At 40.4% G+C, this 22,341-nt stretch overlaps 1 protein-coding gene across 2 annotated transcripts in view; it reads left to right on the forward strand.

Moving 5' to 3' along the window:
* The window catches only part of SPATS2 (spermatogenesis associated serine rich 2), a 162,278-nt gene that overhangs the window by 18,493 nt on the left and 121,444 nt on the right, over positions 1–22,341 (forward strand). Inside the window, exon 2 of one of the 2 annotated variants that reach the window (XM_049883031.1) lies at positions 20,687–20,796. The exons of the other annotated variant lie outside the window; for it this stretch is intronic. The gene's annotated coding sequence lies outside the window, so the exon portion shown is untranslated. The remainder of the gene's footprint in view (positions 1–20,686; positions 20,797–22,341) is intronic. 2 annotated transcript variants of the gene reach the window in all.

Below are 22,341 nucleotides of genomic sequence, written 5' to 3' on the forward strand. Positions count from 1 at the left end.
ACTGCAGACTGTATTTGAATTTCCCCAGTTTTTTCACTCATGTCCTAAAAAATTCTAGAATCTAATCTAGATTGCAGTTAGTCATCATGTCTCTAGTCTCCTATAGTCTGTGACAGTTTTCAGCCTTTCCTTGTCTTTTATGACCTTGCCACTTTTTAAAGAGTACTGGTCAGATATTTTGTAGAATGTTCCTCAATTTGGGTTTGTTTTTTCCCGATCAGACTGAAGTCATGGATTTTGGGGAAGAATACCACAGGGGTGTTGTGCCCTTTTCATTGCATCATATCAGGGGGAAATGATATCAGTGTGTCTTATTGTGGTGATATTAACCTTGATGACTTGGTCACTGTAAAATTTCTGTTTTTCTCTTCCCATACTTTATTTGTTAAAAGTGAGTGACTAAGTCCAACCCACAGTCATGGGGGATGGAGAATTAAGCTCTGCCTCCTGGAGGAAGAAGTATTAACGAATCTGTGTGTTAATGTTGAAATCACCACCTCCTCCCCCCTTGCCATACCCTGACCCTGTTGCCGTTGCTTCGGTTCTGACTCATAGCGACCCTATAGGACAGAGTAGAACTGCCCCATAGAGTTTCCAAGGAGCACCTGGTGGATTTGAACTGTCGACCTTTTGGTTAGCAGCCATAGCTCTTAACCACTATGCCACCAGGGTTTCTAAAATCACCACAGTAATTAATAAAATATTTTAGGAAATACTTTAAGAGTATGCAAATATCTCATTTCTCCTAAAAATTACACCCATTAATTTTAGTGTTCATTGGTGGATCTTGCATAACAATTATTACTGTGGTGTTGTAATGTTAATTTTCTATTTCCCTCATTACTTACACCATTATTAATTGGAGTTTTTCTGTAAGCGGATTTGTCCCTTCCCCCCGTTTATTTATTTAATCACTTATTTACGTCATTATGAACTCGGATATTTATTTTATTCTTTCAATTATAATGTTATTTATTTTGTTGTTCATCAAATAACTTTAAAAAAGTACCAATTTACAAATATTGGCTGTTATCTGGTGAATTAAACACTTCTCTCTTTTCTGGTTAAATGTGTCTGATCTGTTTTAAATCTGGTTAAATCTGTCTTGGAAGAAGTACAGCCAGAAAGCTCCTTGAGGGGGAGGAGGCAGATACTTCGTCTCACGTGCTTTGGACGTGTTATGAGGAGGGGCCAGTCTCTGGAGAAGCACATCATGCTTGGTAAGGTAGAGGGTCGGTGAAAATAAAAAAGAGGAAGACCCTCAGCAAGATGAATTGGCACAGTGGCTGCAACAATGGGCTCAAACAGAGCAACGATTGCGAGGATGGTGCAGGCCCAAGCAGTGTTTTGTTTTGTTGTACATGGGGTCACTATGAGTCAGAACCAACTTGACGGCACCTAACAACATTATCTTCCCTGATTAGACGTGAGGTTGAGTGTGTTTTGTGTGTCTATTGATAGTTTTAAATACTGTCTTACTGTGTTTTTGGTGAAAGTTTGCATAGCAAGTTAGATTCCTATTCTACAGTATCCACACAAAGTATTCAGTGACATTAGTGACATTTCACAATGTGTCAGCATTCTCTTTATGTTCTGGTTGTACCATTTCCAGTATTCTAGTTTATAATTCTTTGTGAATTTTCTTTGTATGTACTTTGCCCATTTTCAAAAAAATATTTTGTTGTGTTTTTGGTGAAGGTTTACACAGCAGTTTAGGTTCCCATTCACAAATTTCTCTAAGTTTTTCAGTGACATTGGTTACATTCTTGACAATGCCTGAACATTCTCATTATTTCTACTATGTTTTCTTTCCATTAATCTAGTTTACTTTGCTCATTTTTAATTTTTTTATAGAAGTTTTTTACATTCTGGATATTAAAAAAAAAAACCCTCTTAAATATCTTTTTCTTTTTGGGCAGAAGGTGTTTTCCATCTCATTTTTATAAATCACAGCAGTAACATGCTTATTGTAAAACATGTAACAAGTGAAAAGTGAATGTTTGCTTTTCCTTACCTCACATCAAACCCATCTCCAATTCCTGCTGCTTGGGAGCTTGGCTGCTAACCAAAAGGTGGACAGTTCAGATCCAACCAGCCACTCCTTGGAAACTATGAGGCAGTTCTCCTCTGTCCTGTAGGGTTGCTATGAGTCGGAATTGACTCGTCGGCCACAGGTTTCACCTCTAAAATACATTGAAAACCCATCCATCAAGTAGGTATATTCATTTGCTGGTGGAAGTTTGTGAAAGTTTTCTTCTGTTTTAATATTCTCAGTGGATTAGAAAGCCAAGTGCTCTGTTGAGAGTGAGGGTAGGAAGAGGTGATGCAAGTTAGTGGAGAGAGGAGAAGGTGTGAAATTGTCGTTTAGGAGAGTGGGAGAATGGCTACATCAGGGAAATACTTTGTGATTGCTGGGTCACATCAAGGGTCACTTGAGGTTTGTGGTCATGAATTTAAAGTGAGATCGTCAGTATGTTTTTTTTCCTCCAGCCACATTCAGCTGCAGGGATGTGTGTTTGGAGTGGATTTAACCAGGGAGGGGTTCTGCTAAGAGAGTAGAATAAACCACGAGAGAGAGAAGGGAATAGAGAGCATATGCAAAGGAGTGATTTTAATAATACACTGTGAAATTTAAACCAGATGAGGAAAGGAGGACATGAAGTGGACAAGAGATGGTGAAAAGATGGTAGAATCAGTGAATTGAAGGCCCTGATGGGATCAAAAGAGGTTGGAGTGAGGGAGTGAGGTATGTAAAAAGAAGAGGTAGAGATTGTGCAGGCATGATCATAGACTGAGTGGGTGCGGGACAAGATTATTGGAAGAGAGAAATTGAGAGAACTGAGACAGGAATTCAGAGAGCTAGGGTGTTGGAAGGATCATTTATGTGTGTTTTAGAATCACTGGAACTTAAGGCAGAAGTAGTGTAGAGAGTCACAGTGAGCCAGGTAGTGGGTGATGTAATTTTTACATGATATTCAAAGCAAAGGGTTTTTAGAGCAAAGAGAGGAAGACTAATTTGGAAGCATCGGTGAGGAGCAAGGAATTCACAACCTTGCTGGAGAGTCCAGCAGTATGAGACAACTTTAATTTACTGCAAGGGCTGTGAGGGGCTATGTCCTCACAGGAGAAAGGTTTCAATTGGAACAAGAAGGGGAAGGGTGTTGTTACTGGAAGTACCTGAACCCCCTTCTAAATATCTGTCTGTCCATGGCGAGGAGTAAAGGTTTTTTTTTTTTTTTTTGATGAACCCTGAAGGCTCTCTTTTTGTGACCACATTTAGTAATTTTTGCTTTAAGTCTAATTGTGTCTGATTAATAATAGCTAATGAATAATATTAATAAGATTTATTAATATTTGTGCAGCATATCTTTTGTCCTTTTAATTTTCAACTTTTCTGGGTCATTTTGCTTTAAGTGTAGCTTGTTAAAATGTGCATAATTGGATTTTTAAAAAGTCTGATAGTTTGTCTTTTGATAAGTTTAATCTTTTCATTTTTAGTGTGCTTACTGATACATTGGAACTTATTTCTGCCATTTTAATTTAAACTTTTTTTTTTTTTTAAGCCATGGTTCTTCTTATTTGCTTTCAGTTGAATCTGTAGAGTCCATTTTTCTTCTACTGAGTCCATTTTTCTTTTCCTGGTTTTCAAGTTGTGTATTCTTTTTCTGTTTTTAGTAGTTAACCATTAAACTATTAACATGCGTATTAACTGAAGTCTAAAGTTAATATCTCTGCCTTCCTGAACAATACAAGAGCCTTACAATGCTTTAAATAATATTCCTTCTTTCCACCCCAGTCTGTTTTTATTGTATTTTATTTGGTATTTTAGCTCCAGCTTAAGTCTTGCTTATTGTGTAGTATTTCAAATGTACAGACAAAATAGAGAATATTATAGAAACACCTGTATACCCACCATAGTGCTTTGTCACATTTTAATTATACCATATTTGTCTTATATCTTTTTTCTTCTTCTTATATCTTTTATAATGAACTTTTTTTTTGTGGAATTTTTCAACATTCTACACAAGTGGAAAGAATAATACAGTGAACCCCAGTGTACCCTCATCCAGCTTCAGCAATTTTCAACATTTTTCCATTTTTAGTTTTAGCTATCCTTCCCACTCCGTACTTTTGAACAGTGGGTTTGGGTATTGTCAGCCTGATCAATCCATTTCTAAAAGTTCTCCGTCAACCTTTCATCTAATGGTTTTAGCAGCCATTGGTGATTGTTGCCTAGATCTGGTCTTTCACTGTTATTGCTGCTGTTGTTTTTGTTGGGTGCCATCCAGTCCATTCTGACTCATTGCAAGTCCATGTGACAGAGTAGACCTGCCCCATAAGGTTTTCCAGGCTGTAATCTTTATGGGAGCTGTTGCCAGATCTTTCTCCTTTGGAGCCACTAAATGGGTTTGAACTGCCAGTCTTTTGATTAGCAGCTGAGCACTTAACTGTCAAAGCTACCAGGGCTCCTCTTCTTTCATTAAGATTGGCCAAATGATGATTTTCGATTTCTGTTATTATTCTGTATTTATGAGCTGGAACTTTTCTGTAAAGATGAATTTTCCTTTACTAACCCTTTGATTACTCTGAAAAGTGGTTTGTATAGGAGAGGTAGAATAAATGCTTGATTCTTTTGGTTTATCAATATTTAGAAAAATAAAATGAGTTAGGGCCTTAACAACTTCCAAAAGTGACCAATGAGTTTTTTTTTTTTTTTGGTTTGTTTGGGGGAGCATTATTATAAAATTAATGGATTGTTATGTATTTAATATGTTTCAGACATGGTAGTCATAATTATTGTTGATGTTCATATTGTCCCATCTTAGGCGTGTGAGAACGCATTTAAATTGGCTCCTGTGTCGTTTTGATTTGATTGAAGTAGTTTTTGATAAAGGAGCCTGATGGTGTAGTGGTTAAGCACATAGATGCTAACCGAAAGGTCGGCAGCTCAGACTCATCAACTGCTCCGTAGGAGAAAGAGGTGCTAGTCTGCTTCTGTAAAGATTACAGCCTTAGAAACCCTGTGGGGCAGTTCTTCTCTGTCCTATAGGGTTGCCATGAGTTGGAATCGACACGACGGCAAGGGGTAGTCTTTGATAGCTTTTGTCTTAAAATCATCGAGTGCTGCTAACAGAAATACTACGAGTGGATGGCTTTAACAAAGGGAAATCTATTTCTTCGCAATAAAATAGGCTGAAAGTCCAAATTCAGGGCGTTAGTTCCAGGGGAAGGCTTTTCTCTCTCTCAGCCTTCTCATCAATCTTCCCCTGGACTAGGAGCTTCTCTGCACAGGGACCCCAGGTCCCAAGGACACCCTCTGCTCCTGGCACTGCTTTCTTGGTGCTATGAGGTCCTGCCCCCTGCTGCTTCCCTTTCCCTTTTATCTCTTGAGAGATAAAAGGTGGTGCAGGCCACACTGATGGAAATTCCCTTTACCTTGGATCAGGGATGTAACCTGGGTAAAGGTGTTACAGCCCCACCCTAATCCTCTTTAGCATAAAATTACAATTACAAAATGGAGGACAACCACACAGCAGTGAGAATCATGGCCTAACCAAGTTGACACATATTTTTTGGGGGACGTAATTCAATCCATGACAGCTTTGTTACTTTTTTGGCATGAGAAAATACCCCAGGCTTGTGTTGTTTGTTTCCTTTCACAAACCTGGAATCAGGCATCTCTCTAAGGAGCCCTGGTTTCCTTTGTTGGGAAATAGTATTTAGAGACCACAATTTAGGCATCAGATTTTTTTAAAAGAAAACATTGCAACTATGTTCCCCTTTCTTCTTCCCTGGAGGTAGTCACTGCAACATATTCAGTGTCTATTAATCCTTGCATGCTTTTAAAATTTTTACTCTCAGTATATGTATGCACAAAGCATATAGAACAATATTTCATTGATTGATAGAAGCACCCTGCCCTCCATTTTAACATGTCTGAATTTGGGATGAGCCTTACAATTGATTATAGTTTAATTGGCAGAGTTTTTTCTTAGTGGTTCCTAAATAATGCTGCATCTTATTTCTCATTTCTTAGTTTAGAAGGAAGACAGTAGTTTAATTTTTCAGCTATAGAGCTTCATCCATGTTATAGCATGTATGCATAGTTTATTCTTTTCTTTTTTTTATTGTTGCTGTGTGCTGTCGAGTCAATTCTGACTCATGGTGACCCTGTATGACAGAGTACAACTGCCCCATAGGGTTTCCTAGGCTATAATCTTGATGGAAGCAGACTGCCACATCTTTCTCTTGTGGAGTACCTGTTGGGTTTGAACTACTGGCCTTTTGGTTAGCAGCTGAGTGCTTAACTGTTGCACCACTAGAGCTCCTTTTTATTGCTGAGTAGTATTCCATTGTATGGATTTATCACACTTTGTTTATCCATTTGACTGCTGTTTTTGGCCACTACAAAGAAAAAGGCTAATGAAAATTTGAGTGCATGTCTTTGTATGGATATATATTTCATTTTCTTTTGGGTAAATACCTAAGAGGAGAATGACTGCATCATATGGTAAATGTATATTTAACTTTTTAAGAAATAGCCAAGCTTTTCCAAAGCGATTGTACCATTTTTACATATATATGAGTGTTGCAGTTACTTTAGATCCTCTGCCAGTACTTGATGTAGTCAGCCTAGTTTTTAATATTTTAGCCAGTTTCATAGACGGATAGTGGTAACTCAATGTGGTTTCAATTTGTGTTTCCCCAGTGACTAAGGAAGTTGAGCCTTTTTTCCTGTGCTGCTTTGGTGAAATGTCTGTTCAAATCATTTCTCCTTTTTTTTTTTTATTTTATTGGATTGCTTGCTTATTTTAAGTTTTGATAAAAAAAAGAAATAGTTCTTTTTAAATTCTAGGTATAAGTCCTTCATAAGATATTAATTTGATTGATTTGCAAATATTTTCTCTCAATCTGTGGGATTGTCTTTTCTCTTAGTCTTTCAAAGAACAGAAGTTTTGTGCCTTTGGTGTTATATCTAAGAAACCTGCCTAACTGAGGATCATGGTTTTTACCTTTGTTTTCTTGTGGAAGATTTATATTTTTAGGTTTTATGGTTGGATCTGTGATTCATTTTGAGTTAATTTTTACATATTGTGTTGAACTATGAATCAAAGCTCTTTTTTTTTTTTTTTTTTGCATACAGGTGTCCAGTTGTTCAGTATCATTAGTTGAAATACTAAATTGCCTTTCATCTGTGTTGAAAATCAGTTACCCATATATGTGTGGGCCTGTTTCTGGACCCTCTATTCTGTTCCATAGATCTTTGTACTGTTACTTTGGCTTTATAATACTTTTCGAAATCAGTTAGTCTTAGCCCTCCAACCTCTTTCTTAAAGTTGTTTTGGCCATTCTAGGACCTTTGCATTTCCGTATGGCCTTTAGAACGAGTTTTTCCGTTTCTACAAAAACGTCTGCTGGGATTTTTATTGAGATTGCATTAAATCTACTAAATCAATTTGGGGAGAATTGACATCCTAACAATATTGAGTCTTCCAACCCGTGAACCCAGTTGTTGGGTGTCGTCGAGTCAACTTTTGACTCATAGTGACCCCACGTGACAGAGTAGAACTGCCTTGTAGGATTTCCTAGGCTGCAGTCTTTATGGAGCAGATTGCCAGGTCTTTCTCCATGGACCCACTAGGTGGGTTCGAACTTCCACCCTTTTGGTTAAGAGCTTAGCGTTTAACAGTTGCGCCACCAGGGAGCGTGAACACAGTATATCTCTATTTAGGTTTTTAATTTCACTTAGCGATATGGTGTAGTTTTCAGTGTACAGATTTTTCACATCTTTTGTCAGAGTTATCCTTAAGTATTTCATATTTTTTGATGCTTTTGTACATGGTATTGTGTTTTTAATTTCAATTTGATTTTTTGTTGCTAGTATATAGAAATACAGTTGATTTTTGTATGTTGATTTATATCCTGCAACCTTGCTAAACTCACTTGGTAGATGTCGTTAGATTTTCCACACAGATGATCATGTCATCTGTGAATAAAGACCGTTTTACTTCTTTCTTTTCAATATGGATGCCTTTTTCTTTTTCTTGCCTGATTGTACTGACTGGAACTTCCAATACGATGCTGAGAAGAAGTAATGAGGGCAGATACCTTGTTTTTAAACCTTCTTTAAAAATGTCTCTTTTCTAAGAACAAAGTGGGAGGCCTAACTCTACCTGATTTGAGAACCTGTTATACTGCCACAGTAGTCAAAACAGCCTGGTACTGGTACAACAACAGACACATAGACCAATGGAATAGAATTGAGAACCCAGACATAAATCCATCCACATATGAGCAGCAGATATTTGACAAAAGCCCAAAGTCTGTTACATGGGGAAATGACAGTCTTTTTAACAAATGGTGCTGTCATAACTGGATATTCATCTGTAAAAAAATAAAACAAGACCCGTACCTCACACTATGCACAAAAACTAATTCAAAATGGATCAGAGACCTAAGTATAAAATCTAAAATGATAAAGATCATAGAAGAAAAAATGGGGACAATGCTAGGAGCCCTAATACATGGCATAAACGGTATATAAAACAATACTAACAGTGCAGAAGAGAAACTAGATAACTGGGAGCTCCTAAAAATCAAACACCTATGCTCTTCAAAGACTTTACCAAAAGAGTAAAAAGATAACCTGCAGACTGAGAAGAAGTTTTCAGCTATGACATTTCTGATCAGCTGCTGGTGTCTAAAATCTATATGATACTGCAAAAACTAAAAAACAAAAAGACAAATAACCCAATTAAAAAATGGGCAAAGGATACAAACAGACACTTCACTAAAGAAGATATTCAGGTAGCTAAGAGATACGTGAGGAAACGCTCACGATCATTAGTCATTAGAGAAATGCAGATCAAATCTACAATGAGATTCCATCTCACTCTAGCAAGGCTGGCATTAATCCAAAAAACAAAAGAATAAATGTCGGAGAGGTTGTGGAGAGTCTGGAACATTTATACACTGCTGGTAGGAATGTAAAATGGTACAACCACTTTAGAAATTGATTTGTGCTTTCTTAAAAAGCTAGAAATAGAACTCCCATACGCTCTAGCAATTTCATTCCTTGGAATATATCCTAGAGAAATAAGAACCTTCACACAAACAGATATATGCACACCCATGTTCATTGTAGCACTGTTTACAATAGCAAAAAAATGGAAGCAACCAAGGTGCCAATCAGCAGATGAATGGATAAATAAGTTATGGTATATTGACACAATAGAGTACTATGCATCGATAAAGAGCGATGATGAATCCGTGAAACATTTCATACTTGGAGAAGTCTGGAAGGCATTATGCTGAGTGAAATTAGTCAGTTGCAAAAGGACAAATACTGTGTGAGACCATTATTGTAAGAACTCAAGAAATAGTTTAAACATAGAAGAAAATATTCTTTGATGGTTACGCGATGGGGGAGGGAGGGAGAGGGGTATTCACTAATTAGATAGTAGATGAGAACTATTTTAGGTGAAGGGAAAGACAACAGACAGTACAGGAGAGGTCAGCACAACCGGAATAAACCAAAAGCAAAGAAGTTTCCTGAATAAACCAAATGCTTCGAAGAATAGCGTAGCAGGGGCAGGGGTTTGGGGACCATGGTTTCAGGGGATATCTAAGTCAATTGGCATAATAAATCTATTAAGAAAACATTCTGCATCCCACTTTGGTGAGTGGCATCTGGGGTCTTAAATGCTAGTAAGTAGCCATCTAAGATGCATCAGTTGGTCTCAACCCACCTGGAGCAAAGGAGAATAAAGAACACCAAAGATAGAAGGTAATTATGAGCCCAAGAGACAGAAAGGGCAACATAAATCAGAGATTACGTCATCCTGAGACCAGAAGAACTAGATGGTGCCCGGCTACAACCGATGACTGCCCTGACAGGGAACACAACAGAGAACCTCTGAGGGAGCAGGAGAGCAGTGGGATGCAGACCTCAAGTTCTCATAAAAAGACCAGACTTAATGGTCTGACTGAGACTAGAAGGACCCCAGAGGTCATGGTCCCCAGACCTTCTGTTAGCCCAAGACTGGAACCATTCCCAAAACCAATTCTTCAGACAGGGATTGGACTGAACTATAAAATAGAAAATGATACTGGTGAAGAGTGAGCTTCTTGGCTCAAGTGGACACATGAGACTCCTGCCTGGAGGGGAGATGAGAAAGCAGAGGGTTACAGAAGCTGGCTGAATGGACATGGGAATACAGGGTAGAGAGGAGTGTGCTGTCCATTAGGGGGAGAGCAACCAGGAGTATATAAAAAGCAAAAAACCAAACCCATTGCCGTTGAGTCAATTCCGGCTCCTAGCGACCCTATAGGACAGAGTAGAACTGCCCCATAGAGTTTCCAAGGAGTGCCTGGTGGATTAGAACTGCCAGCGTTTTGATTAGCAGCCGTAGGTCTTAACCACTACGTCACCAGGGTTTCTAGGAGGATATAGCAAGGTGTATATAAATTTTTGTATGAGAGACTGACTTAATTTGTAGGCTTTGACTTAAAGCACAATTAAAAAAAAGAAAGAAAAAAATGTCTCTTTTCCAATTGTTGTATTACTTTTTGTCTTGGGGCACAGAGGCCCTCATTGCTGCATCAGCTGATTCTTCCTGCCTGTGTGTGTTTTTCTTTAAACCCTGAGCTTAAGTCCTGTGTGTCTCAGGTTGGGGAAGGATCTCTACTGCGTAGTTTTTCATTTGCTTCTGCTGGGGCCCTATTTCATCCTTTAGTTCTGTACATTATTTATGATAAAGCGTCAGCTGAGGGTTCTTGCACCACATGTTTAGTAAATTTAGAGTCCACATCTGTGAATGGTGCAGGTCTGGGGTTTCTTCCAGGTGACTTTTTCCATCTCTAGACCCAAGTGCTGCTTCTCATAGCTGGTGAGCTGGATATTTCTAAATCGATGGCGTAGTCCTTTGTGTTTCATGAATTTATGCAGGTAGCTCAGTTCCAACTTGTGTGCTGGGCACGGGGATTATGGCCTACACTCTTCCAGTATTAAGGCATCTGTATGTATGTCAGGATAAGATATTCCTATATATCATTTTGGCTTCAGCTCTGGATTATTGTGATAGTCTCTTAAAATGGGTTCCCCAGATTCTATTCTTGTATGCTTAGTCACCCATTCTCAATACAGAGTGATCATGTATTTGATTTAGATGTTAGTCCCTGCCTATGTTGTCAGCTTCATTTGGCACCATTCCCTGCTCTGTAGTTACTCTGACCTTCTTTTATTTTCCCTAATGTCTTGTGCCATCTCTCACATCAGGGCCTCTATATTTTCTATACCCTTTGTCTGGAATGGTCTTCACCACTACCAACCCCTTCCTTTGTCATCGCCTGCTCACCTTTGGGACCTTGTGTCAGTTATCATTTCCTGAGAGAAGTGTTTTTTGACCCTCAAATTGATTTGGGTTTTCCTGTCTTTGTATCTTATAGCATCCTGAACTTGATTTTCATGGCACTTACCACATTTTATCACTAGCGAGTAAACTCAGTGAGGGTAGGAACTTTGTCTTGTTCAACACTGTATTTCTGGCACTGAGAAGAGTGCTTGTACAAGTAGACATTTAAAAAATATTTGTTGACAGCAGTCACACTCTTGGAATATATCCTAGAGAAATAAGAGCCTTTACACGAGCAGATATATGCACACCCATGTTCGTTGCAGCACTATTTACAATAGCAAAAAGATGGAAGCAACTAAGGTGCCCATCAACGGATGAATGGATAAATAAATTACGGTATATTTACACAATGATATATGACGCATCAATAAAGAACAATGATGAATCCATGAAACATTTCATAACATGGAGGAATCTGGAAGGCATTATGCTGAGTGAAATTAGTCAGTTGCAAAAGGACAAATACTGTGTGATACCCCTATTATAAGAACTCAAGAAATAGTTTAAACATAGAAGAAAATATTCTTTGATGGTTACGAGAGAGTGGGGAGGGAGGGAGGTAGAGGGGTTTTTACTAATTAGTAGATAGGAACTATTTTGGGTAAAGGAAAGACAACACATAATACAGGAGTGGTCAGCACAACTAGACTAAACCAAAAGCAAGGAAGTTTCCTGAATAAACTGAACTCTTTGAAGGCCAGCGTAGCAGGGGCGGGGTTTGGAGACCATGGTTTCAGGGGACATCCAGGTCAATTGGCATAATAAAATCTATTAAGAAAACATTCTGCATCTCACTTTGGAGGGTGGTGTCTGGGGTCTTAAATGCTACCAAGTGGACATCTAAGATGCATCAATTGGCCTCAACCGACCTGGAGCAAAGGAGGATGAAGAACACCAAAGACAACAGGTAATTATGAGCCCAAGAGACAGAAAGGGCCACATAAACCAGAGACTACATCAGCCTGAGACGAGGAGAACTAGATGGTGCCAGGCTACAACTGATGCCTGTCCTGACGGGGAACACAACAGAGAACCCCTGAAGGAGCAGGAGAGCAGTGGGATGCAGACCTCAAGTTCTCGTGTAAAGACCAGACTTAATGGCCTGACTGAGACTAGAAGGACCCCGGAGGTCATCATCCCCAGACCTTCTGTTAGCCCAAGACAGGAACCATTCCCAGAGCGAATTCTTCAGACAGGGATTGGACTGGACTATGGGATAGAAAATGATAGTGATGAAGAGTGAGCTTCTTGGCTCAAGTAGACTCATGAGACTATGCTGGCATCTCCTGCCTGGAGGGGAGATGAGAGGGCAGAGGGGGTCAGAAGTTGGCCGAATGGACACAAAAATGGAGAGTGGAGGGAAGGAGTGTGCTGTCTCATTAGGGTGAGAGCAACTAGGAGTATATAAAACCAAAAAAAACCAAACCCAGTGCCGTCGAGTTGATTCCGACTCATAGCGACCCTATAGGACAGGGCAGAACTGCCCCATAGAGGGTCCAAGGAGCGCCTGGCGGATTCGAACTGCTGACCCCTTTGGTTAGCAGCCGTAGCACTTAACTGCTACATCACCAGGGTTTCCATGGAGTATATAGCAAGGTGTATGTAAATTTTTGTGTGAGAGACTGACTGGATTTGTAAACTTTCACTTAAAGCACAATAAATATTTTTAAAAAATGTCGAATACAAAAAAAAAATTTGTTGAGTGGATGAAATATTTATTTGAGTAATTTCCTCCATAAGACTGTCTGCTCACTAGGGTATTCCCGAGTGCCTAATACAGAATCTAGCATATTATAGTACTCAATAAGCGTTTGATAATTGATTGAATGAACTAATGGGACAGGTACTTTTAGATGAGGATGGAGGCCAGACTAGGGGCCCGTTCATAAGGAATTTTGTTTGTAGTGCTGAGCTTTAGACGTCGGAAGTTGGAAGCAGGAGAGTTGACATGATCAGAATGGAGAATCATATCAGTAGTGACGTGAAGGATGGTTGGAATATTACAGGGCTATTCCAGGGGAGCGATGATGAAATCCAGATATGAAGTGGTTTGAAAAGGGGATGAATTCAAGAGCATTTAGAAGTAGGTTAGATGAGACTGGGTGAAGATAGGGAATAAGGGGGAAGATCTAGCGTTTTTTGGTTGGGAGACTGAGCAGTGCCACCTACCTAGGATAGAAAGAACAACAGATTTGGGAATGGATGAATTTAATTTGTACATACTAATTTTTTTTTTTTTTAATTTTTATTGTGCTTTAAGTGAAAGTTTACAAACCAAGTCAGTCTCATAAAAAAACTTATATACACCTTGTTATATAGTCCTAGTTATTCTCCCTCTAATGAAACAGTACACTCCTTCCCTCCACTCTGTATTTTCATGTCCATTTGGCCAGCTTCTGACCCCCTCTGCCCTCTCATCTCCTCTCCAGACAGGAGCTGACCACATAGTCTCATGTGTCTACTTGATCCAAAAAGCTCACTCTTCACCAGTATCATTTTCTATCCCATAGTCCAATCCCTGTCTGAAGAGTTCGCTCTGGGAATGGTTCCTGTCTTGGGCTAACAGAAGATCTGGGGACCGTGACCTCCAGGGTCCTTCTAATCTCAGTCTGACCATTAAGTCTGGTCTTTTTATGAGAACTTGAGGTCTGCATCCCACTGCTCTCCTGCTTCCTCAGGGGTTCTCTGTTGTGTTCCCTGTCAGGGCAGTCATCAGTTGTAGCCGGGCACCATCTAGTTCTCTTTGTCTCAGGCTGATGTAGTCTCTGGTTTATGTTGCCCTTTCTGTCTCTTGGGCTCATAATTACCTGTTGTCTTTGGTGTTCTTCATCCTCCTTTGCTCCAGGTGGGTTGAGACCAATTGATGCAGCGTAGATGGCTGCTTGGTAGCATTTAAGACCCCAGACACCACCCTGCAAAGTGAGATGCAGAATGTTTTCTTAATAGATTTTGTTATGCCAGTTGACTTAGATGTCCCCTGAAACCATGGTAATTTTTTTAACATGGGGAATTTGTATAGTTTTATTGATTATTGGCGGATTTAGCTGGATTATGGATATTCATTTTTTCCCCCTGTAAAAATAGCATGGAGGCAGTGTGTGATCTCCTCTAACTTCATGATGGGGAAAGAGAACCAAGATCAGTAGCCCAAGGCTGATTCCTTTGAGGCAGTAATCAGACATGTTTTCTCGTCTGCCATCTTTGCTAGTTCTGACACCAATTATCCCTTTCACAGCACTCTCTACTTCTCTGCTGAGTTCAATAATTCATTGCAGTGGCCACACAACTCACAGACAATACTCACAATTATGGGGTTTATTAGGGAAGTAAGAGGTTAAAATTCAGGCTTAGGAATATTCAGGATACAGTCTTCCATCAGGACAGCCTCCTCTGAACTGTGCTCGTAGGTACATCTTTCCCTGGCCCTAGGCCTCTCCCCAAAGGCACTCAGCTTTCTCTCTCCATAGGCCAGGAAGCCCACCATGCTGTTTACTGCTGCTGGGTCTCTCCTGCCACTACTTCTCACCCTCTTCAGGGTTACAGCTCTGTCTCTCTCTTTCTCCTGCTTCCAGAAGCGTCTTAGCACACTCTCCCCTCATGGCTGCTCTTCTTCGGTGATAGTAGGATCCTCCTCTGTACTCTGGAATTCACTGTCTTTTAAGGCAAAACTGACCAATCCCCTTGGTGGGCTCCAATTACCCTATCACAAAGTCCCGCCAGTCACCTGGGTGAGAGTTCCAAGACCATGGCTAGAAAGGCCATACAAAAGTAATCAGTTTCACTACACCCCTTTGTACATACTTAATCCTTTATATGTAAATGCACAGTCTCTCCCTTATTATTTTAGAAAATTATTTGAGTTAAGCAGTAGGGACATTCTGAATTTGAGTTTTCCTGTGGACAATCAAGTGGAGATGTCCATTGGCAATATGGGGCTCGGTTGAAAAGTCCTATTTCTGTACTGTTGCCTACAATTTCAATTAAAACAACCTATTTTGGCTTTTTCTGTCTTTGGCTGTTTCAGCTCCAGTACTTGCAAGCTGTCCTAGATTTTTCTTCTCTTTGTTTTTGTCCTCTTTATTCTGCTCTTGCTAGACTCAAGGGCTTCTTGCTTTCTGACCCCTGCATTTTCCCCATGTCTACATATATTTTCCTCTCTTCTGTTTTTCTCAAAGATCATTTAATTCTTCATTTTCTTTAGGTTTCAGGGTTCATTTTTATCAAAGTCATATGTGCACATAGTTTGTAGAATGAGATAGTTTTTTTTAAAAGACAGCTCCTTTATTTCCTTTTCCTCAAACGCACTTTTTCTTTTAGCAGGCACTTCTGGTATTTATCTCCTGTGGGGTAAAGGACCTAGTTTTACCTTATGTAAGGCTTTTGTCCTTGGCTCTGGAGAAATAAATTTTGGAGTAATTGGGGTGCTTCAGTGTATGTCTTAGTCATCTAGTGCTGCTATAACAGAAAATACCACAAGTTGGATGGTTTTAACAAAGGGAAATTTATTCTCACACATCTAGTAGGCTACAAGTCCAATTTCAGGGCGCCAGCTCCAGAGGAAGGCTTTCTTTGTCGGCTCTTGAAGGTCTTTGTTATAAGTCTTCCCTTGGTCTGGGAGCATCTCAGCACAGGACCCTCAGGTCCGAAGGATGTTCTTTGCTCCCAGCACTGCTTTCTTGGTGGTATGAGGTCTCCTTCTCTGCTTGCTTGCCTTTTTTTTTTTTTATCTCTTGTAAATAAAAGGTGGTGCAGGCCAAACCCCAGGGAAACTCCTTTCACACTGGATCAGGGATGTGACCTTAGTAAGGGTGTTACAATCCTGCCCTAATCCTCTTTCACATAAAATTGTAATCACAGAATAGAGGACAACCACACAATAGTTAGAATCATGGCCCAACCAAGTTGACACGTATTTTGGGGGGACACAATTCAATCCATGACAGTGTGGGACTTCCAGACCACATGTTAGAATTTGTGCCGGTGAGTGGGGGCTAGCCAGACCAGAAAAGACTCACCTGGGAGGTCAATATCATCTAGCCTCAGGAAGCATGATTTAGCATATCATGCAGGACTGGCTGATAAAAGCCCTGAACACAAAGGTTCACAGAGCTTCCTGGTTGATGAGAACATCTGTTCTTGGGATGGTAACTTGTCCCTTGGAACATGCAAGCTCCATGTTGGGAACCATCCCAGACGTCACTCTATGCGTTTTTTCATTTGTACCTTTTTTGGTTATAATAAATCTGTAGTTGTAAGTATGGTATATTTTCTGTGAGTTCTCGGAGTCATTCCAGTGAGTTTTCGAATGCAAAGGAGCAGGGGGAGCAAGGAGGTCAGAATGTAAGAGTGTTGTATGGATTTCCATCTTGCGGCTGGCATCCTGAAGGGGTAGTGGGAAACTAGCCGCAGACTGTTGGCTAGCAGGTCAGAAGTTTGGAGTATCACGTGGACTCCTCAAACTCATGTCTGGCGCCTGCCTATTTGGTAGTCTGAAAAATGGGGGTGTCCTTTTTAACTTGTGAGCTCTGACCTAGCACTGGGTGGCTAGGGTCAGAGAGAGAGTACCACATGGGCAGCTGGTGATGAGGGTGGAGAAATGGGAATATGAAGACTGAGTCAGTCTCCAGATTTTAAGGATTGGATTCATGCTGATGCTTATGAATCCTATTCTCTATTTCTCTAAATAGCATGCTTTTTTAAAAAAAATTATTTCTTGTGCTTTAAGTGAAAGTTTACAAATCAAATTAGTCTGTCATACAAAAACTTATATACACCTTGCTGTGTACTCCCAGCTGCTCTCCCCCTAATGAGACAGCACAGCCCTCCTTGCCACCCTATTCCTATGTCCATTCAAGCGGCTTCTGTGCCCCTCTGCCTTCTCATCTCGCCTCCAGACAGGAGCGGACCACATAGTTTCATGTGTCTACTTGAGCCAAGAAGGTCACTCCTCACCAGTATCATTTTCTGTCTTATAGTCCGGTCCAATCCCTGTCTGAAGAGTTGACTTTGGGAATGGTTCCAGTCTTGGGCTAACAGAATCTGGAGACCATGACCTCCGGGGTCCCTCCAGTCTCAGGCCATTAAGTCTGGTCTTCGCATGCAATTTAGAAAAAAAAAAAATTTTTTTTTTCCTAAATTGCATGCGTTGATTGCTGTTTCTGATGCCATCAATTGTAAGACACACCATTATTTTATGTATTACTATAACAGAAATAGGCCCAAGATAGGAGTCTCTTAGGAGACCCTACATAAAGCTGGAATACCAAAGGACACGTGAAAATATGAGAGATAAACCCACCACACAGAAAAGGATAGGAAGGCAACATGCATGTCTCAACCTTGGTGCTGTACAGAAGGGGGGAAATTGTCTTGGGAATTTGAACCACTTCTTGGTCTGAATTCACACTACCTATGTGATTCAGAAATTTAAAGCAGAGATTTTAATTACAAGTTGTTTCAGGTTGGTGGTTCCCCAGGTGCTTGGAAGGAACAGATAGCAGTTGTAAGATGTCATTGCTTGCATCCGTATTTGAGAGACGCGAAAATATGAAAAAAAGATGTGCATTTTAGAATCAGTGAAATATGATACCATATTTCATATATGATTACATTCTCTATATCTTATCCCTGTGGAGTTTACATTCTGGAGGGAGGGGTATTTACACAAAATAAGTATATGGTATGCCAGACGTTAAAACCCCAAACCCATTGCTGTCAAGTCAATTCCGACTCCCCGTCACCATGTAGGACAGAGTCGAATTGCCCCATAGGATTTCCAAGGAGCAGCTGGTGGATTCGAACTGCTGACCATTTGGTTAGCAGCCAAGCTGTTAACCATACAGATAAGTAAATAAAATGAAGACTAAAAATTGACTCATGGATTTAGCCGTTTGGGATTTGTTGCTGATCTTGACAGGAAGCAAAACCTATTGGGGTGATTTTATTTTTAAATATCCTTATTGAGTTATAGTTCACATACCATACAATACGTTGTTGGTGGTGATTTCAAAAGACAATGGGAGGGAAGGAATTAGAAAAAGTGAGTATAGATAGCTTCTATCAGAGTTTTGCTGTCAAGAAGAGCAAAGAAATAGATAAATAGCTGGAGGGGGAATTAGGGTTAAGAAATATCCTTTAAGAAATAAGGGCATGTGTTATGGATCGAATTGTGTCCCCCCAAAATGTGTGTCTACTTGGCTAGGCCATGATTTCCAGTATTGTGTGATTGTCCCCCATTTTGTCATCTGATGTGATTTTCCTAAGTGTTGTAAATCCTACCTTTATGATGTTAATGAGGCAGGATTAGAGGCAGTTACGTTACTGAAGCAGGACTCAGTCTACAAGATTAGGTTGTGTTTTAGGTCAATTTCTTTTGTGATATAAAAAAGACAAGCAAGCAGAGGGATGTGGGGACCTCATTACCACCACACAAGAAGAGCCATGAGTGTGCGCCCTTTGGACCTAGGGTCCCTGTGCTGAAAAGTTCCTAAATGAGGGGAAGATCGATGACAAGGACCTTAGAGCCGACAGAGAGAGAAAGCCTTCCCCTGGAGCTGGCACCCTGAATTCGGACTTATAGCCTCCTAGACCGTGAGAGAATAAATTTCTCTTTGTTAAAGCCATCCACTTATGGTATCTCTGGTATAGCAGAACTAGGTAACTAAGACAGCGTGTTTATACAATTATGATGGGATGATCCAGTAAAGAAGGAAGCGTTGCTGATATGGAAGGGAGAGGGGGGAATGGCTGGAACAGTAACAGTGATAGGCAGTAGGGCTTGGAATCTGGTACGCAAATGGAGGTGTTGGCCTAAGACTGGAACAATCATTTCATTCACACTAAATAGCAGGATGGAAGATAGGGCACATGGGAACAGATGCAGGTGGTGAGTAATGATGGTGGTCGCTTCCTGTTTTACTGAGAAAATGAAAGGAAGAGCATCATCTGGGAATGAGGATAGGAGAGGAGGTGTTGATGGCTTGAGAAGAGAGGAAATGACATGAAATGGGCCTCTGGGGCCAGGGAGAGTGAATGAATAAGGCAAATGTAAAATGTAGTAGTATTGTTTTGCTGGGCTAAGAGATTGTTGGTGGTTGTGAATTTTAAGTGAGACCTTAATATGGAGATATATATATATTTTTCTTCTTTTTAAAGTCACGTTTAGCAGGCGTGGAATAGGCAGGCAGCTGTATTTTTTGTTTTTAACATGTTATTAGGGAAAAATTTAAACATACAAAAGTAGATAGAACCCTCGTGTACTTATCACCCAGCTTCAATAAGTACTAACTCATGGCCAATCTTTTGTTTCCTCACCCACTTATTTTGACACAATCTTATACATCATATTTTACTCATATTTTATGCTGTACCTCTAAAAAGAGATGAACTGTTACCCAAAAAATACCATTACCACACCAAACAATTTAAGAGTTCCCGAATACCAAATATCCTGTCAGTGTTCAAAATTCCAGTTGTCTTCTAAATGTCCTAAAGGGTTTAGTTAGTTTGACAGGGAATTGTATTTAACCAGGGCTGTTCTTTTGCTAGGCAGGGATGATAAAGTAAGGGAGAAGGCAAGAGAGTTGAGAGTGTATGCAAGGGAATGGTTATGATGATGAACCTTGGTATCTAAGCTAAGTAAGGAAGAAAATGAGAACTTGAAAGGGGGGTGGAAAATGGCTTTTAAGTCCTAGTAGTTTCAAAGGATTGTTGGACTTAGGTTGCTAGAAGGAACAATCTGCAGAAGTTGGAAGTGGTGATTGGAGAGTGGGATGTTGATGAAATAGATTGTGGAGGGAACATAGTTACCAAAGCCCTGGTGGTGCAGTGGTTAAGAGCTTGGCTGCTAAGGCCGGTGGTTTGAACCTACCAGCTGTTCTGCGGGAGAAAGATGTGGCAGTCTCTGCTTCCATAAAGATTACAGCCTTGGACACCCTATGGGGCAGTTCCACTCTGTCCAATAGGTTGCTATGAGTCAGAATCAACTTGACGGCAATGGTTTTTTTTTTTTTTTTAATGTTGTTCTGGTGAAAGTTTATACAGTAAATTAGATTCCTGTTCAACAATTCATACACAGATTGTTCCGTGACATTGGTTACATTCCCTGCAATGTGTCAGCACTCTCACCATTTACACCTCGCCTGCCCTGTTTCCATTCATCCAGTTTCCCTGCCCTTCTTTGCTTTTGAGTAAATGTTGACAGTTTGGTCTCGTGTAGTTTATTGTTTAAAGGAGCACATTTCTCACGGATTTTATTGTTTATTTTATAGGCCAATCCATTATTTGCCTGAAAGGTGACCTCTGGGAGTGGCTTCAGTTCCAGGTTAAAATGATATCTTAGGGTGATAGTTTGGGCGTTCGTCTAGTCTCTATCAGTCTGGTAAGTCTGGCCTTTTTTATGAATTTGAGTTTTGTTCTACCTTTTTCTTTCATTCTAACTGGGACCTTCTATTGTGTACCTGGTCAGAACAGTCGGTAGTGGTAGCCAGACACCATCTATTTCTTCTGGTCTCAGGCTAGAGGAGGCTGTGGTTCATGTGGCCGTTAGTACTGTGCGGGTGTATCATAATGACAAGGTCTAGGGTATGGATACTTTGGGAGTGAGTGGCTAAAGATCATTGCAGGAGAGGAGGTCAGTGGAACTGAGAGGTTAGAGTATTACAACAGTCATCTTTGTGAACTTTGAAATCACCAGGAATTACAACAGAACAGTGAGCCAGGAACTAAAATCTTCAAGGCTTGAGAGGAAGTGACCCAGGCACATCCAAATGACTGTAACAGAGAGGGGTAGGTGGTGGTATGCTCTGACAAGAGATTTTTTTTTTTCCTTAGGAAGGAAGGAACGAAGGGAGGGAGGAAAGGGAATAATCTGGAAACAGCAAAAAGGTACAAGGTATAAACCTATTTCTTCCACACCCAGACACATAGTATAAGGGGCTTGGGAGAGAAAGCACCACTTGATAGGACTATAGAGAGAGCATTGGTGAGCCAGGTTTCAGTGAGAGCAAAAAAGGTGAAGGGATTGTTCAGACAAGAGATTGAGGATATAGGAAATTTTGCTGATGAATTACAGGGGGCATAGTGGAAAAGTTTCAAGAACTAAGGAGGAGTGGGAAGGAGGGTTTTCTGAAAGGGGTTATACTTACTTAGCCATGTGGGGATGAGTATGTGGGGATTTTGGAATGGCCCAGGAGTCCTGGGGTTCTTGTGATGAATGGTGTAAAGAGAAATAGATACCCTAACAAGATTAGCCCTGATGCCTCAACGTAAATTGTAGTGTAAGCTGATGAGGGCTAGAGGGATGGTAAGCTGCAGAATAAAGGGTTCCCTTCACTCCTGCCAATGCTTGTGTGGAGGCTGGGGGAAAGCAGAGGAGCTGAATTTCTTTTTCTCCCTCCTTACTCCTGGGGCAAAAGTAGTCAACAGTAAAATCCATGAATCCACTATTAAAAAAACTGAAATTCCCTTTTATCTTTTATTGGTTTTCTATTCCCTGTGGTTTACCTGCTTCCGCCTCCATTTTCTTCCTTTTTCTTACTGAAAACATAGAACATTTAGATATTTTCAGTACCCTGTTCTTTTTTTTTTTTTTAATTTATTTTGCTTTAAGTGAAAGTTTACAAATCAAGTCATTCTCATACAAAAAGCCATACACACCCCGCAGTGCACTCCCAGCTGCTCTCCCCTTAATGAGTCAGCACACTCCTCCTCTCTACCCTGTATTCCCCATGTGCGTGTTCCTGTCCCCCTCTGCCTTCTTACCTTGCCGCCAGACAGGAGTCACCCACATAGTCTCCTGTGTCTACTTGAGCCACATAATGGTTCCAATCTTGGGCAATCAAAGGGTCTAGGGACCATGACCATCACGGTTCCTCCGGTCTCAGTCACACCATTAAGCCTGGTCTTTTTATGAGAATTTAAGATC

Source organism: Elephas maximus, chromosome 4 (genome assembly GCF_024166365.1).
Source record: "Elephas maximus indicus isolate mEleMax1 chromosome 4, mEleMax1 primary haplotype, whole genome shotgun sequence".
NCBI classification, from domain to species: domain Eukaryota; kingdom Metazoa; phylum Chordata; class Mammalia; order Proboscidea; family Elephantidae; genus Elephas; species Elephas maximus.